The sequence below is a fragment of the Triplophysa dalaica genome, chromosome 4 (assembly GCF_015846415.1).
Source record: "Triplophysa dalaica isolate WHDGS20190420 chromosome 4, ASM1584641v1, whole genome shotgun sequence".
Classification (NCBI taxonomy): Eukaryota; Metazoa; Chordata; class Actinopteri; order Cypriniformes; family Nemacheilidae; genus Triplophysa; species Triplophysa dalaica.
In genome coordinates, this window is record NC_079545.1 from 24,051,357 (window position 1) to 24,072,620 (window position 21,264).

A 21,264-nucleotide genomic window follows, 5' to 3' on the forward strand; every position below is an offset into this window, starting at 1 on the left:
AACCAATTCCACATTGCACAAGGTGCAAACAACCTTAGTCTTGTCGATGTTTCTATTGGGAAGTTTCTTAAAAATTAATATTCCCTGAAGCAAACCCGGCGGCTTCATAGCTGCATCCATGTTAGCACGTCACGTTTGATGTGGTCATTTCACAGTAACGTTATGTTTTGTTCAGACCAAACGCGAATGGCGTGTCAAGCGCGAGTGATTTATATGTTAATGCAAAGAGCCAATAGACCTACTTGCTGCGCGAATCGCGCGAATGAAGCCCTGGTAATGAGATGATGAGGCGGCTTCTGCGAATGACGCGAATCACGCGAGTTGAAAAATCTCGTTCTCGCCCCGTACAGTGCAGTTAAACTGGTATACATCCGCGCTAAAATATCAAGGTGAAAGTCATCATAGCTTGCGTAGTATAGACCCAGCTCCCAACCCAACTTTGAGAATAGATTAACGGCCACATTAGTCTCACTGCGTAACGCCGTTAACGGCCCACCACTAGTTTTATTTGAATCATCTTCCGTATAGTTGACTTCCTTTTGACTAGAAATTTCAGAAATGTTTTCTTGACATTTTATCAAGCAGCTATGTCTTTTTTAAACAATATTAATGGAGTTTCCATCTGTTTTGTTCTCTTATTGGCTATAATTTCCTCATTATTCAGTCAAAGTCATACATTTCACAAACATTTTTAGGTAAAAAAATATTTGATTTCAATACTTGAGACATTTAAGCATATACCTTCAGATCTTTTGACCGGTAGTGTATAGTGTATATGATATATCATGCTTAAAGGGGATAGTTCAGCCAAAATCTCCAATTTGCCGTTTATTTACTCACTCTCAGGCCATCCGAGATGAAGGTGACATTTTTTCTTGAGTAGAACCATAAAGAAGATTGTTTGGTTAATCTGCAGCCCTCTCTGCCTTATATAATGGGAGTCTATGGGGTCCACCTGTCTAAGAGTTCCTAAAGCACATAATGCCAAAAAGCGGCTCCTGGTGACATGTTGATGTTTCGTGAAGCGAATCGTTTGATATTTTCATAAAGCTGAACGTCATTTTTAATAATATTAGCCATAATGTGCAGCCTTTGCACACAATCTTCTTCTTGTAGTATTTGTTGACGAATGGCATACCAGCTTCTGCTACGTTTAGCGCCACCTGCAGAAAGGGAGTGTCGAGGCTATACAGTATGGCTAATATTATCAAAAATGATGTTTGGAGACATTTTTTTGGAATCAAACGGCAAATTGGAGTTTTTGGCTGTACTATCCCTTTAATGGAATAGTTTTAGAATTTACTCAACCTTGCAATTCCATTACTGTAAGATTTTTCATCTTCCGCAGAACACACAATATATTTTGAAAACCCTATTGTTTGTAATGTGGAGTTGACTTCCGTTGTAGGAACACCAAACCAGTAAGACATTTCTCAGACCAATGTCTTTTATGTTCCACAGAGTCATATACAGATATTAAATGACATGAGGGTAAATAAATAATGACAGAATTTGTATTTTGGGGTGAACTATCCTATTACATAGATTCATGGTATCCTAATATGAAGCCATCCCAAAATGAGGTCATTCCAGATTGAATCTGCAAATGTTTACCTTAAGGTTTACCTCAGAGTAATGCATAAGAAACTCCTTCAGAGGTTTCGGCTACTTGTTGGTTTCACCTAAGTGCTGCTGCTGGCAGAAGTCAACCTGGTGCCAGTCAGGATAATTCATGCTCAGACATGATTCATTCTGACATTTAAAATTCAGCAGTTGATGCACTACAATTTCATCCCCTGCCAAAACGACCAAAAGCTTGAAGGTTGAGGGATGAAGAACTATCCTGTAGTGCGTAATAAACCGGTGGCCTTGTTCGAAAGATCACTTTAAAGTGTTTATGACATTCTTGCTGAGTTTTTGAACCAAGAAATTTTGAGGGCTGTAACAAACACTTAGCATCTCCACCCTGATAATCTGTGACTTCACCTCTGCTAGTGTGTGTTGTGTTTGTGTGCACGGCTCTTTCTCCTTGAATTCCACGAGACAAGCGGAGGTAAAACGACAGAGGTGCAGAAAGATGGTAGCCTTAGGAAGGAGATAGCCAGACGGGGCCTGTCTTTGGCTCCAGCCTCCTTCCGCCTCAGGTGCTTAATTTTGCTTCTTGCTTATGTTCTTCTGTTCAGGGGGCAAAACAAAGCCATTTGCGGTGTGGCCCTCCGCACAAGGCGTTGGAACAGAGTTTCTACTTGTTTTGCTAGTACAAAGAGATCTTAACGCGTCAGTTCCAGGTTTTGGATTGAATCCCGATTTATAACAAAGGATCTAGCAAGAAGCTTTTGCCAAGAAAACTGTCATCCAATTCCACATTGTTTGGGTTCATTTGATAATGAACTTAACTAGAGGCAAGCCCTTGGCAGGTTCATGCGGCAGAATGAATACCTTATATAATTAGCATCAATCTTATTCACGCTGGCATTTGTGCGTGCAAATGTTGGAGTGATTGTTGATAGATTATGCGATTATTATCTTGATTGTATCTTTTTCAGTGTTTAATGGACACCCCACAGCTGCTTTGGCAGTGTAAAAGATGTTTGAAAACTGAATGTTGGTGTCAGTTTTGGAAATAATAATCCACCTCATGAGCCCCTTATCAATTGTCATCTGGGGTATTATAAATGGTGGGAAATTAGTAAACAGAGGTCAATCTGAACTCTTTTAATAGCATGACTTGTATTAAAGGTATATGTTACAAAAAATGAATGAATGAATTCTTTCATCATATAGTCATCCCCATGTCATTCCAAACCTGTATGACTTTACTTTTCTGTAAAACACAAAATAAGTTATTTTGAAGAATGTTTTTAACCAAACAACATTGGCCCCCATTGACTCCAAAAACGTTCATTTCACAAAAATGCCTTATTTTGTGTTCCATAGAAGAGTCAAATACAGATTTTGAACAACATGATGAAATCTAATGACATGTTTGGCACATTATTTCATTTATTTTCACATTATATAAGTTTTATTTCATCAAGGCTGTATCATTTAAGCTTGAGAGAAGTAAAAAAAAATCAAAGCCAAGGATTCATATTGTTTAGTGATATTGACATTAGTTTTGTGGTAAGCAGTGGTTCTACGCCATATTGCGAAAATAAATCAAAAGGAATTTTAGTTTCCACTTTGTATCCCATATGAAACCTTAGCATTTCACCTCCCCCACTAAAAAGGTCTTCATCAGGGTGGGATGCATGGGAATGAAGAAAGACGGGGAAAGGAAACACACAATGGAGTAGGAGGGTCAAGTGAGGGCTCAGTGACCTTTACACCATGAACCTTCTCGTAAGCAACACTGGCGAGGGGGTCAAACCTTTGCAGGAAGTATGTGACGAGTGACTCAGTCTTTGCATGTGTGACAACAGATGAATGGCTTAGAATAGACTTTGCTTCTCAAAGTTGGTATATTGGTGAAGTAATCAGTCTAGTCACTTTTTTTTTGGTTCATTTACAAGATATAACATGTTACGTTTTTATTTTCGAGCTTCGTTTAGAAAACAAGACTCTTCATGCCCCGCCCACACTCATTCCTTTTTCATAGGGATCTGTAATCTCATCTCATCACATTTACACTCACCTGTAAACTCACTTAAAGTGTCAGAACCCCTGGATTTTGTTTTTCTCTAATATTTACATTTACATTTAGGCATTTGGCAGACGCTTTTATCCAAAGCGACTTACATTGCTTTACCTATACATTTTACATAGGTATTTGCAATCCCCTGGGATCGAACCCACAACCTTGCGTTGTTAACACAATGCTCTTACCACTGAGCTACAGGAAAGCTATTGTAATATTGTATAATTTAAAAAAAATTCAAGGTATAGATCACCCAAAAATAAAAAAACTTTCACCATTAATTCACCGCCATGTTATTCGAACCTTGTGTATGACTCATATCAGCCTGTATTCTCTCAGTTGTTTTGAGTTCATAACATGAACGTTAATGGGGTATCGTACGACTTAAGCAGACTGGCATATGGAATGCACGCAAAATTTGACTTATGCATTACACACATTTAGAAACTGTAAAGTCTTGTTATTTATACAGAGGCGGATGATGGTGGCCAAACAGTTTATGTCTACATAACTATATATAATAGTTATAGAAGTATAAATCCTAAAGGTTAATATCGCTTCAAAGGTTCAGAGCTATTCTGAGAGAAATATGGAATACCAGACCCATATGCACCACTATTCAGTCTCTTTTTTAATATTACTCCCCCTACCTTGAATTTTCTGTCATAGTGCTTTCTGGTTGAAAGGAATCTGCTAGTTGCATGTACCACCTGTGTTCAGTCTCTGGTCTCTCGTTGGCTAATTGTCAGTATCTGTGCTATGGGATGATTTACAGGTAGACAGTGCAGCGAGGCTGGTAATGTTTCCGAACATTCCCTGTGGTTATCCGACGGCTGTGTCTACCTCTCCTGTCATCCAACTCGACATCAAACGAATGCTACACGTAGCTTCTCTGTGTTCAGGTGTCATGACAGTGATTGTAAGCAGCACAAAACACCTGGATACGGTCTGCTTTGCCTTTTCATGGGGAAAACTGTAATTTGCAACGGAAGGATTGTAAAACAGAGAGGAACGGAAAGGGAGAGAGGACCTTCAAGGTATTTTCAGAATCGAGTGCTGATCTGTCATTAGTGTTTAGTCATTTCACAGGCGCTTAGGTTAAAATGACCATTTACGCAATTGATAACAAAGTCTTAGGGTTGTGAGAGTCTGGAAGCATTTTGTGTGAAATGTAATCATTTGTAGAGGGTCTGTGTTTAGATCTTTTACATGAGAGCTTCAAGGCTTTAGAGTAAAAATAAAAGTAAAGGGTTATTTAGGAACCCAGGACCTCTCAAGAGTTTGTGCGTTCCAGATCTCCGTTATTATAGGCTACCGTTTTTTTCTGTGCTGGAGAGATTCTCAAGTAAGCTGCTGAAATGATCATTCCAGTAAATTATTCATTTCTTTGCTCTGTGTACTGAGTGTTGAGGGACAGGGGTTCAGCATTAGGGCTACTTGATATAGACATTTATAAATATTCTGAGCTTTTTAAAGAAAGAAAGATTTTAGAATTAGATCAGATCAGTTTGTGTCATTCTTTTGATATCTTTAGATGGAGGAATAAACAAGAGTAGCTGTACGAGTCATGCCATCTTTATTATAGTGAGATGGATATGGATGGCCTCTCTCTGTTAAAGTGATTTTTAACACATTTCAAGTTTGAATACAATTAAAAAAACGTTTGATGCAAATATCATGTCAAATGTGTGTTTTCACTTTGCAATGTACTACCACAATAACTCGCCATTCATGGTCAAACAGTAGTTAAGAGCCTAAATTAGGATTTAACAACCCAGCAGACGTTCCACTCCCTGACCTCGAGTCATTCCATAACAAAGCCATATTAATGAGCACCAGAGGCATTCAAGTCAAGCTTTATACAAAAGCTGCCTTCTTTTGACCCCTCAGAAGATTTTTGGTACCCGATAAAACCAATAGAAGTGATAGTGACAGACGGAGAGATCCAACCACCAACTATCCTGCATTTGTGAGATTCAGAAAAATGGAGTGTTTTTAACAATAAAAGCATGTTTAGTTTTATCATGTACACTGCGAAAAACAAATGGCTCTTTAATGTTTTTATTCAATTACACTATTGTAGTGATGTGATTCTGACAGCTTTAGCTCATCAAAGTGATCTAAAGTACATTACATTTTTCCTAAGTGCGGTATTAGGAATTATATTTTGTTTAACGTGAAGGAAAACTGATCTTATGGTTATAAATGGCCCATAAACTTATCAGAATTATAGTGATATTAAATGTGAAAATATGCAGCGCTGCAGATTTTTGCTGTATTATTGTGAATAATGAGACCGTAGAGGGAAATTCTTGGAATTTATCAAGCCAGAAGCTCCCTGGAGTATTTCTCCACTAAAGGAACTCTCGCAAACACATAATATTTGAGAGTCTTTCTCTAAACACATTTCAGTAGTTTAAATCAAAGCTTTTTTTAAGTGGGATTTATCTTGTGGCCCAGCAAGTCTGCAGCACAGCGCTGTACATTAAGAGCTTACAAAAAGAATACAAGAGTGACCTTTGAGAGGGCCGTTTCGTTATTTTCCCTCTCAAACAGAAATGGGTCAGGAGGTGGACAGGTGTGAGGTGTGCAGGGGTGCTTTTTTACTGCATTGAGTGATACATGTTTAGAGAAAGCACTTTAACAGACAGATTAGATATCTAGTGAGGTGCTAAATATATAGACTGAAGCTATATCCACTGAGAATACTTACCGCTAGTGCTGATTAATACTGAAGGGGTTTGTGAGTCATGCAGCTGTCACCTGTTTTATGAGTTATTTTCATTTAATACTATAATTCTGTCAGCTATCATTCGTTTCTCTGTCGGTTTGTTATATTATAAGTAGTGGTGGGCCGTTAACGGCGTGAGACTCTTATCGCGCGATAAAAAAAATGTCGCCGTTAATCTATTCTCAAAGTTGGGTTGGGAGCTGGGTCTATACTACGCAAGCTATGATGACTTTCACCTTGATATTTTAGCGCGGATGTATACCAGTTTAACTGCACTGTACGGGGCGAGAACGAGATTTTTCAACTCGCGTGATTCGTGTCATTCGCGGAAGCAGAAGCCGCCTCATCATCTCATAACCAGGGCTTCATTCGCGCGATTCGCTCAGCAAGTAGGTCTATTGCCTCTTTGCATTAACATATAAATCACTCGCGCTTGAGGCGCCATTCGCGTTTGGTCTGAACACAACATAACGTTACTGTGAAATTACCGCATCAAACGTGACGTGCTAACATGGATGCAGCTATGAAGCCGCCGGGTTTGCTTCAGGGAATATAAATTTTTAAGAAGCTTCCCAATAGAAACATCGACAAGACTAAGGTTATTTGCACCTTGTGCAATGCGGAATTGGTTTAAAAAAAAAACTTTCTCTCAACAGGTTCTGGTCTAGCTTTAGTTGAAACCAGCAACTTTGTATTGAGATCTAATGTATTATGGCTCCTGTATGACATATCGCTTGTTGCTCCCTCACTCTTTGTAAGTCGCTTTGGATAAAAGCGTCTGCTAAATGACTAAATGTAGATGTACTGTAGGAGCTCTTCCAGTCTCAAGTACCACACGGAAATCATCCCTTAGCTAATGCGGAAGTAAACACAAGTTCATCTTATTGAACATAATTTAATTTTCATCACCAATTATCATAGTAGAACAGCTTTCTCAAGCAGTTTGTGATGCATTTTGGAAACAGGAGATGAGCCCCTGGTCTAATGCGCCACCTGGCTTGAGAAACCCGTTCTCAAAGACTTACTTTTAGTCATTATTTGGGTAGCACACATATTCTGAATGCCTTCGGCAGAATTCAAATGAGCCATTTTAATCTAGATTAATCTGGATTAATCTAGATTAAAAAAATTAATCTATGCCCACCACTAATTATAAAATGAGGTCACATTGAAGAGTGCCAGACTCATCTCTCGTTTTTGATAAAACAGACAGTAGCTGCAATTCCTTTACTCTTCATATTGAAATTGAAGTTGTGAATTAAAAATACGGCCAATTTTGCAAAACATTTTTTGGAAGACATGATGACATTAGTTCACAGAACGAAACAAAAATGAAGATTTTACTTAAACCTACAAAAAGTAAAAAAAGTTGTTTTCTGTGTCTTTTTGTATATATGTGTGTGTTTATGTTTTCCTTACTCACCTGCAGCATTAGCCTATGCCTACTTATTTATATACCATGATATAGACATTATTTATTCTGGTGCACTGATATATAACTTTGATACTGTCCAGCGCTATCCAGTTAGGTCAAAGAATGACTTTAAAAGAGTTGCCTACATCATCAGAATTGTGTCTTTCATCAAGACACTGAAAGTCAGGCTGTTGCAAGTGATCCACCCCGGCAGAGACTTTGAATTATTTAACTAAACATTTACATCCAAAATAACAGATTTGATTTAATCTGTATGTTTTTTTTGTATGTGTGTTTACGGGGAGGAATAACCTTGGCAGAAAAAGCTAAATCGTTGTACATTTGTACAAAAAACGATTTATTTATTTATTGTGTTAGGGTCAATTTATCGTTTTAGGATTTAGTAAGTTTAGTTCAGTTGACCAAAAAATGCCATTTGAATCTGCCGGGCTTTGTTCTTTTTTTTTATCTCTTTTTTGCTGTCATGTTTTATTCCATTTATTGAAATCCTCTTGGACACCAGAAATACCAACATGACGTGCCATTCGTGGTCAAGGAGTTCAGGGTCTAACAAGCAGACAGAAGTTTCACTCCATGCCCTAGAGTCATGCCATTACAAAGCCAACAAAGCTCCGGGGGGATTCAAGTATAGCTGTATACAAAACACGACACCCATGACAAGACTAAGCGCTTGGTACCCAAAGTTTTGTTACAATGGAAAAGTGATTCAGACAGAGCTTCCACCCACCCCCTACTTAAGTCTGAGTTGTTGTACTCGTGTGTTAAAATTCCTAAAATAAAGATAAATTAAGTGTTAAGTTGCATATCACATTGTATTATTCTAACAGCTCATTGTTTTGTTGAGAAGCCTTTGAGATCGAATCGGGATGGTGTGTCTAATGTTAGACTGGTGCCCCCGGGGTGAGGAGGGGAATGATGTTGTAAGATATAAATACTATTCTTTCATATCCTTTCTTTTCCAGGGGTCAGAATCAGGTCGGCACATTGTGGCGGTTTTGTTATTCTAATGCTTTGTGTTGAAACTCAAATGAGACAATTCACTAAAATGTGATTTGAAGTGAAAAAGTCTCATATAGATCGCCCAAAGTCAAAAGTGAACATGTTAATGAAAATTGTGTGAACTTTTAATTTTGAATTTATGTCTGACATGCTCTTTAAAAATATTTAATTCAGCCTGGATGATGCATGTTTTTCATTTATTTTCTTATGTTATATATATGTATGTGATGCATTTGGCATTTATTTCACACAATTATCAGCATTATTGCCATGTCACCAAAATGTCACAGCAATTCCGATACAATTATTGCTACAAGTGCCACATTCTTATTTCCCAAAGTACCACAAAAGCGCATCCTTCAAATTAGCCAAATGTGGTGGACCAGGGAACGTTTTCTTGCCTTCATTCATGGCATGTGGTTGGAAAAGATGAGGGTTAGAAAGACTGGGAGGCTTTTGTCGATGTAAACCTACCATGAACCCCACAAAGTGATGGCAAGGCAGAGTTATTTGTAAAATCCTGCGACTGATCGCCATGAATACGTCCATTGTTAAAACCTTTGGCTGCGTTGAAAAGGAGCTGACCCCGTTCCAAAACCTGCCCCTCCATCTTCACCATCCAGCCCGTTTGTCTTCTAAGCATCTCTGCTTTTCACCCTTTCGCTGAGGTTCAAGGACTCAGGGCATTCTTAGATGTGCAAGCCAGAGACTTATTACCTGTGTCCACAAAGCCTGTTAATATTATACCTTCTTCTCCAGTATCGGTTTAAGTCTTCTGTAGTCTTTCACTAAGATTTTTAGTATACACAGTGGATGCTGCACTGAAGTGAAGGGGGAGGAGGAGTTTGCACTAGCCAGAATCTGTCCCTATTTATGACATTGGCTATGATTTCATTCGTTCCACCGAGAAGGCGCTGTAACTTCTCTGAATGGATCCCTGGTGAATAAGCATGTTTAAGCGCTGTTTCAATCAATTGTCCTCTATAGAGTCAAGCTGTTTGCTTTTCTATACAGGTTGATTTGTAGCAGTTGCACATACATTTCTTACTATAGCAGCTGTAATAGTTGTATTTTCTGTTACAGTCTTCATGCACAGAAATAAAGCAGCATTAGCACAGCTGTGAGTTTTTCTAACTAGAATGCTGTGCTTTGAAGTGGTGCCAGTGGATTGCTGTGCTGTTTCGGTGGCGTGGCTGGGTAAGATGCCTACCGTTCTTTGGAGGGCAGCCACTTATCCTGCTATGTGTGCTCAGGGATTTGCCCAATGTGGGACATGTTCTAGGTAGCAGCAGTGTTCGTGCCGGCACGTCACCGTGTTTCAATCTCTTTCTGTAATTTTTCCCTTTTAAATCGAATAACATCATACAATGTTTTTTCTTTGTACTAAATATACAAACTTTGTTTAAAGGTAACCAGTGTTAGGGAAGTTCTCTTGACAAGCAACAAGCTAAAATAGTTAAACTAAAATGATTTCAAAGAGTATTGTTTATTATGTAAATTATATTAAGATTCACGTAATGCTTAATAGGATGTGTGTGTTGAACTTTAAATAATTACCCACTACTGTACGTCTTTTACGTTATCATCAAACAATCTCTTCTCAGTCAATTATTAAGCAGCAATACTTGGATACAACATCAGATGGCGATTATAATTGATTTTAGCTTGTGATCTAGTAAGAAATTGCAGGTTTGTCAAAAGGAGAAATGGACTTTAGCTTTTGGTCACGCTACACTGCTACTTGCTGGAAAAATGTATTTAAGTTCTGGAAAAGCTACAGTGTTTTAAAAGTAACTGAGATTGAAAAATTTAGGTAAGTAGATTTTCTAGTTGTACTTAGCTATTCCCTATGACTAAAAGTAGAAATGCATAGAAAAACTACTTAATATTGCGGCATAAAATAGACGATTTCCTTATGTGACCGATAATTTTTCCATAACGTCCATAGTGACGGTTCCTTAAAAAAGAATAACTAAATGTCATGTTGACAACTATATAGATGGTCTGGGTTTTTTCATTGACTTAAGCTGACATGTTTATTTTTGTTCCAAATATTCTATATGTTCCTTATAAATAAAATATAGTTTTCAATTTAAAAAAAGAGACATTTAAAAATGACATATTTTAGAGATGTAATTTCAATACAGTGTTATTTTAAGTGATAGTTCATTCCTCAAAATATCATCTTTTGTGTTCTGCGGAAGAAACTCATACAGATTTTAAATGACAAGAAGGCGAGTAAACGATGACAGAATTCTCATTATTGTGTCAACTATCACTTTAAGATTAAAACACTTGCTCATACAAATGTGCACCTTTTCATATTTTCACGTCTGTATAAATACTATGCTATACAATGCTATACAAACTAGCTACTGTATGAATAGACAATAATTGTTTATTAAGTTTAATCAATTTTCTTTATGTTTCTCATTTACTGTAATTGAATTTATGTTATAACCACCCTTATCAGCCTTAGGGCTTTTTTAGTTTATATATCGGCCTTGGCTATTAATAAACAAATCAGTCAACCTCTAATTGTATTTATTATGTTATTTCCTGAACATCATGACAAGGCTTTTATAGCAGATTACATTATCTTGGTGCAAAATCACAGCTGAAGTGAGACTTCTGTTCAGACTATTTGTGGAACAACAGATCAAGAAGATACACAAGCATGTGTTACATTCGGTGTTGTCACAGTTTCTCACAGGAAGTTAATAGACTGTGATTTGTGTGAACTGTTGCGTGTCAGACTGAGTAGGCAAAAGTGAAGATATTGTCTTGAGTTAGTTCTTTTCTCTTCTTGAGGTGTTCTTCCTTTCTCTGCCTGTGTGCTTCTAGTGGTAATATAGCGTGCTTAGCTCAAGAAACTGGCTTAGATGAAGTGTATGGTAAGGTCAGAGGCATAAATTGCTGCATGTGCAACAAAGTAATTATGGCGCGATCTGATGAAGCATGCTAGGGAGGTGAGCTTAGGGAGTGCGTTATGAAAGTACACCTACATGTTAATCTATAGGCGTGACTCCACTACCCTCGCATCCTGGGAACAAGTGCCTTTGAAAATTGCCTCGAATCCTTGATAGACCTATTAGGAACAACAGTGCGTGTCTCTTGTTTTAATCTCAAACTAAACTTCAAAGCCTTCCCCAGAGGCCAGGCTAGATTCAAATGTTTGGCATGCCATACAAAAATCTTATCATCTGCTCCCCATGACTTGGATGTTTGCTCATCCATAGCTGACTTGACCTTGTGAACTGAATATCATTTTAATATAGAGCAACTGACTAAGAACATCTTTCATGGATATATTGGGTTGTGTATTTTGTTAATCAATGTTTATTATATTCTATTTACTGCTTCATCACATATTCTGTCAGCTCTGTCATTTACAATAAATATTTGATTGCAATTGAAGGTCTAAGTGTGTAAAGATCTTCTGCCTCAGCACTTCTGTAAATTATTAAATCAAGCTTTAATTAATATTATAATGGAATTTCATGTCTTCATTGTCAAGTGAAGTCAAGAAAGTTTCACCTACAAATTAATAATTTATCGATAATTTACTCACATTTATGCTGTTCAAATCCCATATGGCCTTATTTCTTTTATTAATCTTTTTTTTCTATTCTCATGGTTCCAATAGTGGATTGTGACCACCTCTAATAAAGCTTCAAGTAATGCAAAAATATAATTGAGTAAATTAAGAAATTTGAGTTAACAATGAGTTTGCATCAAACTATTATTTTTTTAAGACAACCAGGTACTTATTTTTTCATGTAGGTTGAGCCAACGAAAACAACAAATATTTTTGCACAGTTGAAAAGCAAGCTAAAATATAATAATATAAACATTTATAATCTTGAATGACATGAGGGTAAGTAATGACAAATTAACAAACTAACGCTTCAGTGATCAGTCAGACAGTAGGTATGGGCTGCAGCGTTATAAAGTGTGGCGCGTGTGGCATGAGCTTCGCAAAGATACATCTTTATACAGCGCGAGCTGGGCAGATATAAATAAGTGAGTTATAAATAAAAGAGTTATATAGTGTGGTGCGTCTTCTCTGGTCATTCACTAAGTTTTTTTGTATCAACAGTGGATGCTGCACTGAAGTGAAGTGGGAGGAGGGGCTTGCACATACTAGCCAGACTCTGTCCCTATTTTTGACATCGGCTTTGATTTCATTTGTTGCACCGAGAAGGCGCCATAACTTCTCTGAATGGATCCCTGGTAAATAAGCGTGTCTAAGCGCTGTTTCAATCAATTGCACGATGCTCGTCCTCTATAGAGTCAAGATGTTTGCTTTTCTATACAGGCTGATTTTTAGCAGATGCACATACATTTCTTACTTAAGCAGCTGTTATAGTTCATTGTATGTTCTGTTGCAGTCCTCATGCACAGAAATGAAGCAGGATTAGCACAGCTGTGAGTTTTTCATTTGTGTGGCTCCTCTCTGGAGGGCACCCACTTATCCTGCTATGTGTGCTCAGGGATTTGCCCAAACTTGGGACATGTTCTAGTAGAGTTGGCGATGTCTACCAAATTGTCATCAGACGATGCCTATAGAGAAACATTGCGATGGACGATGACATCAGGGGGTGGGGCGAGGTGGTGGTTGGGATATATCAGAAACTTGCATGATTTAATTTCTGTATCTGATAACTACTATTATTAGACCAACCTAAAACACATACAAATGCACTGATTATTTGTATGTTTGCTTTATTACATTTATCTGTGCTATTGCACATACTTTGATTAGTTGATCTTATTTGATTACTTTCTGAATAGTCGTCTTCAACAATATTTGAAATTGTGAGTTATAGCCCTTATTTATTAAGATTACATAAGTAAAAAACAGCTAACAAACAACTACAGTAGATATTATTTAATCCTTTTTTTGTGGGGCCAGTGAAAATTTTGGCAGGGCCAGTAAAAATTGGAATCACTTGCCTGACGGGGCCAGTAGATTGAGGCAGTGCACAACATATTTTGAAAAAAAATATTTTAATGTGATTAAGTGATGATGATGTTAATTCATTTATATTATTTTTAGTGGTGGGCATAGATTAATTTTTTTAATCTAGATTAATCTAGATTAATTCCAAGATTAATCTAGATTAATCTAGATTAAAATGGCTCATTTGAATTCTGCCGAAGGCATTCAGAATATGTGTGCTCCCCAAATAATGACTAAAAGTAAGTCTTTGAGAACGGGTTTCTCAAGCCAGGTGGCGCATTAGACCAGGGGCTCATCTCCTGTTTCCAAAATGCATCTCAAACTGCTTGAGAAAGCTGTTCTACTATGATAATTGGTGATGAAAATTAAATTATGTTCAATAAGATGAACTTGTGTTTACTTCCACATTAACTAAGGGATGATTTGCGTTTAGGTGGTACTGGAGACTGGAAGAGCTCCTATAGTACATTTACATTTAGTCATTTAGCAGACGCTAACGACTTACAAAGAGTTAGGGAGCAACAAGTGATATGTCATACAGGAGCCATAATACATTAGATCTCAATACAAAGTTACTGGTTTCAACTAAAGCTAGACCAGTACCTGTTGAGAGAAAGTTTTTTTTTTTTTTAAACCAATTCCGCATTGCACAAGGTGCAAACAACCTTAGTCTTGTCGATGTTTCCATTGGGAAGCTTCTTAAAAATTAATATTCCCTGAAGCAACCCGGCGGCTTCATAGCTGCATCCATGTTAGCACGTCACGCTTGATGCGGTAATTTCACAGTAACGTTATGTTGTGTTCAGACCAAACGCGAATGGCGTGTCAAGCGCGAGTGATTTATGTGTTAATGCAAAGAGGCAATAGACCTACTTGCTGCGCGAATCGCGCGAATGAAGCCCTGGTTATGAGATGATGAGGCGGCTTCTGCTTCCGCGAATGACGCGAATCACGCGAGTTGAAAAATCTTGTTCTCGCCCCGTACAGTGCAGTTAAGATGGTATACATCCGCGCTAAAATATCAAGGTGAAAGTCATCATAGCTTGCGTAGTATAGACCCAGCTCCCAACCCAACTTTGAGAATAGATTAACGGCGACATTTTTTTTATCGCGCTATAAGAGTCTCACTGCGTTAACGGCCCACCACTAATTATTTTATTTATTGAACTCTATGCATTTATACTAAAACTATAATATATTTATACTTCCTTATTTTAATTGGTTTTTATTATAATTTTTTTCTTAAACAAATCTATGTTGTTTCCAAAGTCAATGATCAATGAAAGTCAAAGAGTAATCGTGATCTCAATATTGGCCAAAATAATTGTGATTATCATTTTATTATAATCGAGCAGCCCTACAATCTAATCTAAAGAGAGTGCTAGGTTTCCATGCACAATGCATATCATGAAATATCAGCCAAATGTAAAAATCAATATAATAATTTATTTAGAAAACATATTCATCATGCCAACAAATGTTTCTTATTTACAGTTTGCAGGACTATTATTCCAGAAGGTTATAAAAAGGTAAGGTCAATGTTACCCTCGGGTCTTTTTAAAGAAATAATTAAAGAGTGCCAGGGCGTACATTTTTTTTTTTTGGGACGTTCGCTCAAGCTTTACACATTTGCGAAAGGTTATAACGTCTCAGGGATTTTAGCCATGCAGCCTAAAATTTTTAGCATTGCTTATGTTCCTGGTTTCCGTTACCCTGGGCACCTGACGACTGTATCTCTGAGATCTTTGCTCAGGGCGAACCAGCCAGGTACCTGTCTTTCAATGTTACACCATGACTTCTTCAGCTCTGTTTTTTATTTTTCTCCCACTGTCAGCTATGTTTTGCTTTCCCTCAGAAAATTACTCATTGCATGTATTTTTCGAACCTTTACATTAATTCATTTGGCAGACGCTTTCATTCAAACAACGTACAAGTAGGAAAGCATATAAAATTTTGTCAACACGCTAAACAGTACCATTAGTTTACAAGGCCATGCTACTAGGATGATTAAAGCTGGAGTAATCGAAGTAGAGAATGAGCAAGAAGATTTAGTTTTTGACAGACAGACTATTGGTTAGTCAAATATATATGGAACAGGTAAGTTTTGAGCAGTTTTTTTGAAAGTTGTGAAGGCTGCTGCCGTTCTGGTGGAGGCTGTCCACAGGGGAAGCGATTGAGTAAAGATTTGATGCCTCGCTGTGATGAAACAACCGCTCATTTTTTAGACCGAAGATGAAGGGAGGGGACGTAGACCTGAAGCACTGAGTTAAGGTATTGGGGCGAATTTGATGCGGGAAATTTGATGCGGAAATCAGGAGAGGTGTTACACGACACAACTAGTAATCTGTCGGTTGAAGAGAACAAATTAAGCATTTGTAGCTAATTTATTTTAAAACATTGTACGAATGAAAGTGTTTTATATTTTAGTATTAGTCTCATATTCATTGAACTCCATGCTGATATTTTTCTAGATCTTTTTCTAGAGTTCATCCAAGTAGGCATCATCATATTTAGATATGCAGTTTGAAGCATGCATGCAGTACTGCTTTAGCTCTGAATACAGCACATGGCATCTGAAGTATATAACTGTTTCCTTTATGGAGTGGCAAATTGTTGGCCAGCAGTATCATATTTGACTCTTAAAAATAGGCCAATCCATGCCGACTTCACTACGGTCATTACTGACCAGACTGCTGGCTCCCAGTGATCAATGAGAGGAATGTGGTCCATGTGCTGCTTTAACTCAAAGGGCATAAGTTCAGTGTCTCTGATGTGCTGTGTGTACAGTCTAAACGTGACGTGTCTGTTTGTGGGAGTACAGTTTAAAATATGAACTCTATCTCTTATACTCTGCCTTAGAATAGTTCATCATTTCCTAACCCTCATTTCATTCCAAACCTGTATGACTTTTTTTTACAGAACATAAAGATGTATTATAAAGAACGTTGGTAACCCAACAACACTGGCCCCATGGACACAAATCCATTGAGACGTTTATTAAAGGGACAGTTCACCTAAAAATGAAAATTCTGTCTTCATTTACTCACCCTCACGTTGTTCCAAATCTGTGTGAATTTCTTTGTTCTGATCAAACCCCACTGACTGCCATAGTAGGAAAAATTGCTTATATATTTTTTGACTAGATATTTTGAAGAATGAAGGACAGCAAACTGTTCTGGGGCACTTTTGACTACTGTTGTAATTTTTCCTACTATGGTAGTCAAAGGGGTCCAAGAACTGTTTGGTTACAAGCTTTCGTCCAAATATCTTTCTCTGTGTTCAACCAGACAAAGACATTTATACAGGTTTGGAGAGTAAGTAATTCATGACAGAATATCATTTTTGGGTGCCCTTTAAAATATATTCTTTTGTGTTCATATACACGTTTGAACGACGTGATGGCAAATTTATGATGACAGAATTTTGATTTTGTGTTGAACTATCCCCTGAGGTTATGCCTTCATATTCATGTCTCATTTTTCACCCATATATTCAGCAAGTTAAAATAGAAAACATATTATCTGCCAAGGCGCCAGGGTCAGCTGATTTTCTGATGCGTTCAAAGTCGGTACTAAAATAATCTGTTCTCTGGATAGTAATAGGAGGATCATAGGGTTTGCTAAATATGGATGGGACTGAATTATATATATACCAGAACACCTGCTTTTGCTATCTGAATGGTGTAGGTAGAACATCACTCTGGGAGCAATACAGCACAAGACCAAATAGAAATTGGTAAATATATGGCAGTCATATCAATTTTTTTGTTGTTGCTTGAATTGGGTATTATGTGGTATTGATTTTAGTCTGACCTTTTAAAGCCCCGGTGGTGAGCGGACTGATTGAAAAAGCAACATTCATCTCGGACAGTTGAAACTCAAATCCATCTTTGAAAACCTCATCTTAATTTGTTAGACTTGCCCCTTAGTGGGTAGTGAGCTATAAATCAAGCTGGACATAGCTGAGATAATCTATTCTTCCATTTCCAAACCGACAATCTCATTGAAACCAAAAACCTCTATGTCTTTGAGGTTTAGTACCTGCAGGTTAATACACTGTAACAGGAAGGAAATTACTGTGTCATTCAGTGCCAGTCAAGGCTTGTCTGAGCCATGATTACCTGTTTGGCTTTTCTCTCCTAGAGTTACAGTATGAGGGAATGTTGGAAAACTTGCTTTACTTACTTCTTTCCTTTCTCAAGTTTGCAGTGGTTTATAATTTTTGTCCGTTTTTTTTCATTGAAGCAAATTCTGATATAGCTCATATTTTTAAAGGGTTAGTTCATTCAATAATAAAATTATGTAGTCATTTACTCAGTTACCCTCATTTCAAACCTGCTTGGCTTTTTTTCTTATGCAGAACACGAAAGAAGATATTTTGAAGAATGTTGGTAACCGAACAATGGTTAAAACCCATTCACCTCTATTGTATGAACACAAAACCAATGCAAGTCAATGGGTACATCTTCTTTTGTGCTACGCATAAGGAATAATATGTTAAACAAGATACAAATTTGGTATGTGGTAAGGTTTCGAAATGCAGAATGAGAGAAAATATACCTTATCAAACCTTTGCGGTTAAGGGAAACAATGTTGATTAAAAGTGCCTACATTAGGTGTATATGAATATAGAGCAGATTTATGAGTGCTCTCTCAAGATCAGCCTACGGTAATATTTAATTGTAGTAACATATTAACTTCATTCTCCAGGACTTCGGGGCACAGCTGTTGTGTTGCATGTACTCATACTACTCCTACTGCTAATAGAGCTTTTTAATCGATGTCACGCCACATTGAATGTTGCGCCATCTTGGGAAGACGGCTGGTAGTGCGTTCAATGCAGTGTTTTGTTTTTCTTGTTTGATTAGGAAATATGACTAAGGTTGGTCGGTCTTGGTGTGTTAAAAAACTGTAATAGTATTACGCAGAGTCGTTCAGGAAAAGCCCATGGTAATTTTACTTTCGATTTCTACATATATCAAACAAAACGAGTAAAGGTACATGTCAAAACAATAATAGCAGTGGAATATTTTCCACCCAATTTGGCGACGCCACTGCAACGTGCAACATAGGGCGCGACGTCAGATTCACATTCTCTATAGATCCCTTTTGCTCAACGATATGCTTACGTCATGGCATTAGCTGAAGACAAAACAAAGGAATCCTGGAGGCGCCCAATACAAACCAGCACAGATTCGGCGACATAAGGAGTTTAAAATATCATCTTGTTGTGTTGTTTTGTGCCAAAATCAACAGAATACAGTCTCCAATTTGATATTTTAAAGGCCCTGTTTCTTCCCTGTTTTCGAGGGAAGTGTTGATTGTGTTTTTTGGTTGTTTAACAATGGATGTTCATGTTTCTAGTTTAAAAAAAAACTTTATATTTCACAAATTTCAAGTCTATCGTCCACCGCTGTCACTCTTCTCAAGAAACAACTGGATTTCTTCCAGTTTCTTCAAAGTCCCACCTTCCGAAACGCTCTGATTGGTAAATCTGACCAGGTCTATCCTGATTGGTTCCCTGCTTAGAGTGTGTGTGTGTGAAGATGTCCCACCCATACCATATCAGCGAGTTCCGCTCCTCAAGCTTTTGTGATTGGTCGGTCCCCCTCGCAGTGCTAGTGTATTCATTAGCTTTGCCTTTCAGCAATAAACTGTAACAATGGCGTCAACTTCACTTCATCAGTTAAAAACATGCAGATCGATTGAAGTGTAACGGAGGTATGCTAGTGCATACGCAAACGTCAATCTTTGTTAGAGATCGCGTTTTTCTACTATGGTGAGGGAAATGACACTGGACCGAATGGCGTCAGAACGGTTATCACTAATAACGGAACTTTACTTTATGCTTTATCCTTTTGCAGGTATTATTTATGCTATAATAGCAATAATACACACTAACTAAAGTTTGAAAAATGTGATCATGGGGAATTGCCGCTTTAACACATACTGGCAGCCATTGCCAAACAAAAACACTGACTAAAGCTGTAGTAAAGCACAATAAAATGAACTGACTGAACAGAAACGATAATCAAAAATGCTTGTGTTGCACTTCATAACACTTCAGATAATAAAACGATTGTCGTCTGTTGGTGTGGATTATGATTTGGGTATGTGTCGAAAATTATACAATCAGGTTGGTCTATGTTCAGCAACCACAAACACAGCGTGCATTTAAAAGAAATGGTTCCACAATCATATTAAACCTCCAGGGAGAGGTGTTGTGAAAGAGAAATAGGTTACTATGGAATATAATAGCAGAAAAATCACTAGCTCTTGGTGTAAAGCTACTCAGTTATTTATAAAATGTTATATGCTAGCTTTGCTGCACAGATAGCACTGACTCTAAATACACAGTATGCTGCTTTTGAAGTTCAGAGGCCCTGTATATAGGCTTTGTGCATAGAAAATGAGCACCAAGTGTGTATTCGACATCTTTAACACATATTTTGAAGTATATAACAAATTTGACTTTGTAGTGTGCGTCTGAAAAGGACTGATTAAATGAGTGCTTTCAACAAGTTGATATGATTTATTAGGAACTTCATGAATTGTCTGGAACATCTATTGCTTAAAAACACTCAATGGCTACATAAACAAAACCCTTTCTGCCTCTTCAAAAACAGCTCTGCTCACACCAACCCATTTTGGTGCATACCCCTACCCCCTTTCCGTCCGATGTGTCAACACAACACACGTGTACTGCCATGGCAATGGTTTAGCTGTTTCCAGAACTCCTCTTTGGTTAGTTTTGTTTTAAATGTGTCAAATCATTCGTCCGGAGACTGAAAAATCTGTCACAGCAGACAGCGCTCACGTTGTGCGTGTATGCTTGCCTGACATTTATGGAATGCGCACCTGCACATCTCTGCGGAATTACGTGGATTTTCGTGCTTGTCATTGACAAGTTATAATGTTACACATACAACGTGAGCGCATAACTAGTATGTTGTGACAGATTTTTCCGCCTATGGATGAATGATTTAAGACATTTAATATGAAACAAACCGCAGTGTTCTCCCCTGATCATTAGCAAAACAAACAGCTTGCCGCAGCTAAACATATATACGCACATAATGTATTAACATAAATACAACGAAACTCCAAGTGTCCATCTGCACTTATAAACAGCAAGTTTAACACTGGCTTTGAATGTTCTATTTAGCTCCCTTTGCTATCATATGCTAACATTATCCTCCTATAAATACGGTACATTTACATTTACATTTACATTTAGTCATTTGGCAGACGCTTTTATCCAAAGCGACTTACAGTGCACTTATTACAGGGACAATCCCCCTGGAGTAACATGGAGTAAAGTGTCTTGCTCAAGAACACACTGGTGGCTGCTTGGATCGAACCAGCAACCTATGATTTACCAGTTCAGTGGTTTAACCCACTAGACCACCATCTCCGTACATCAATTCAGACTGTTGATAAATATTACTCGCATCGGCAGCTTTGTCTCGTTCAGTTGGTCTCGATCCCTCTTGAGGAACA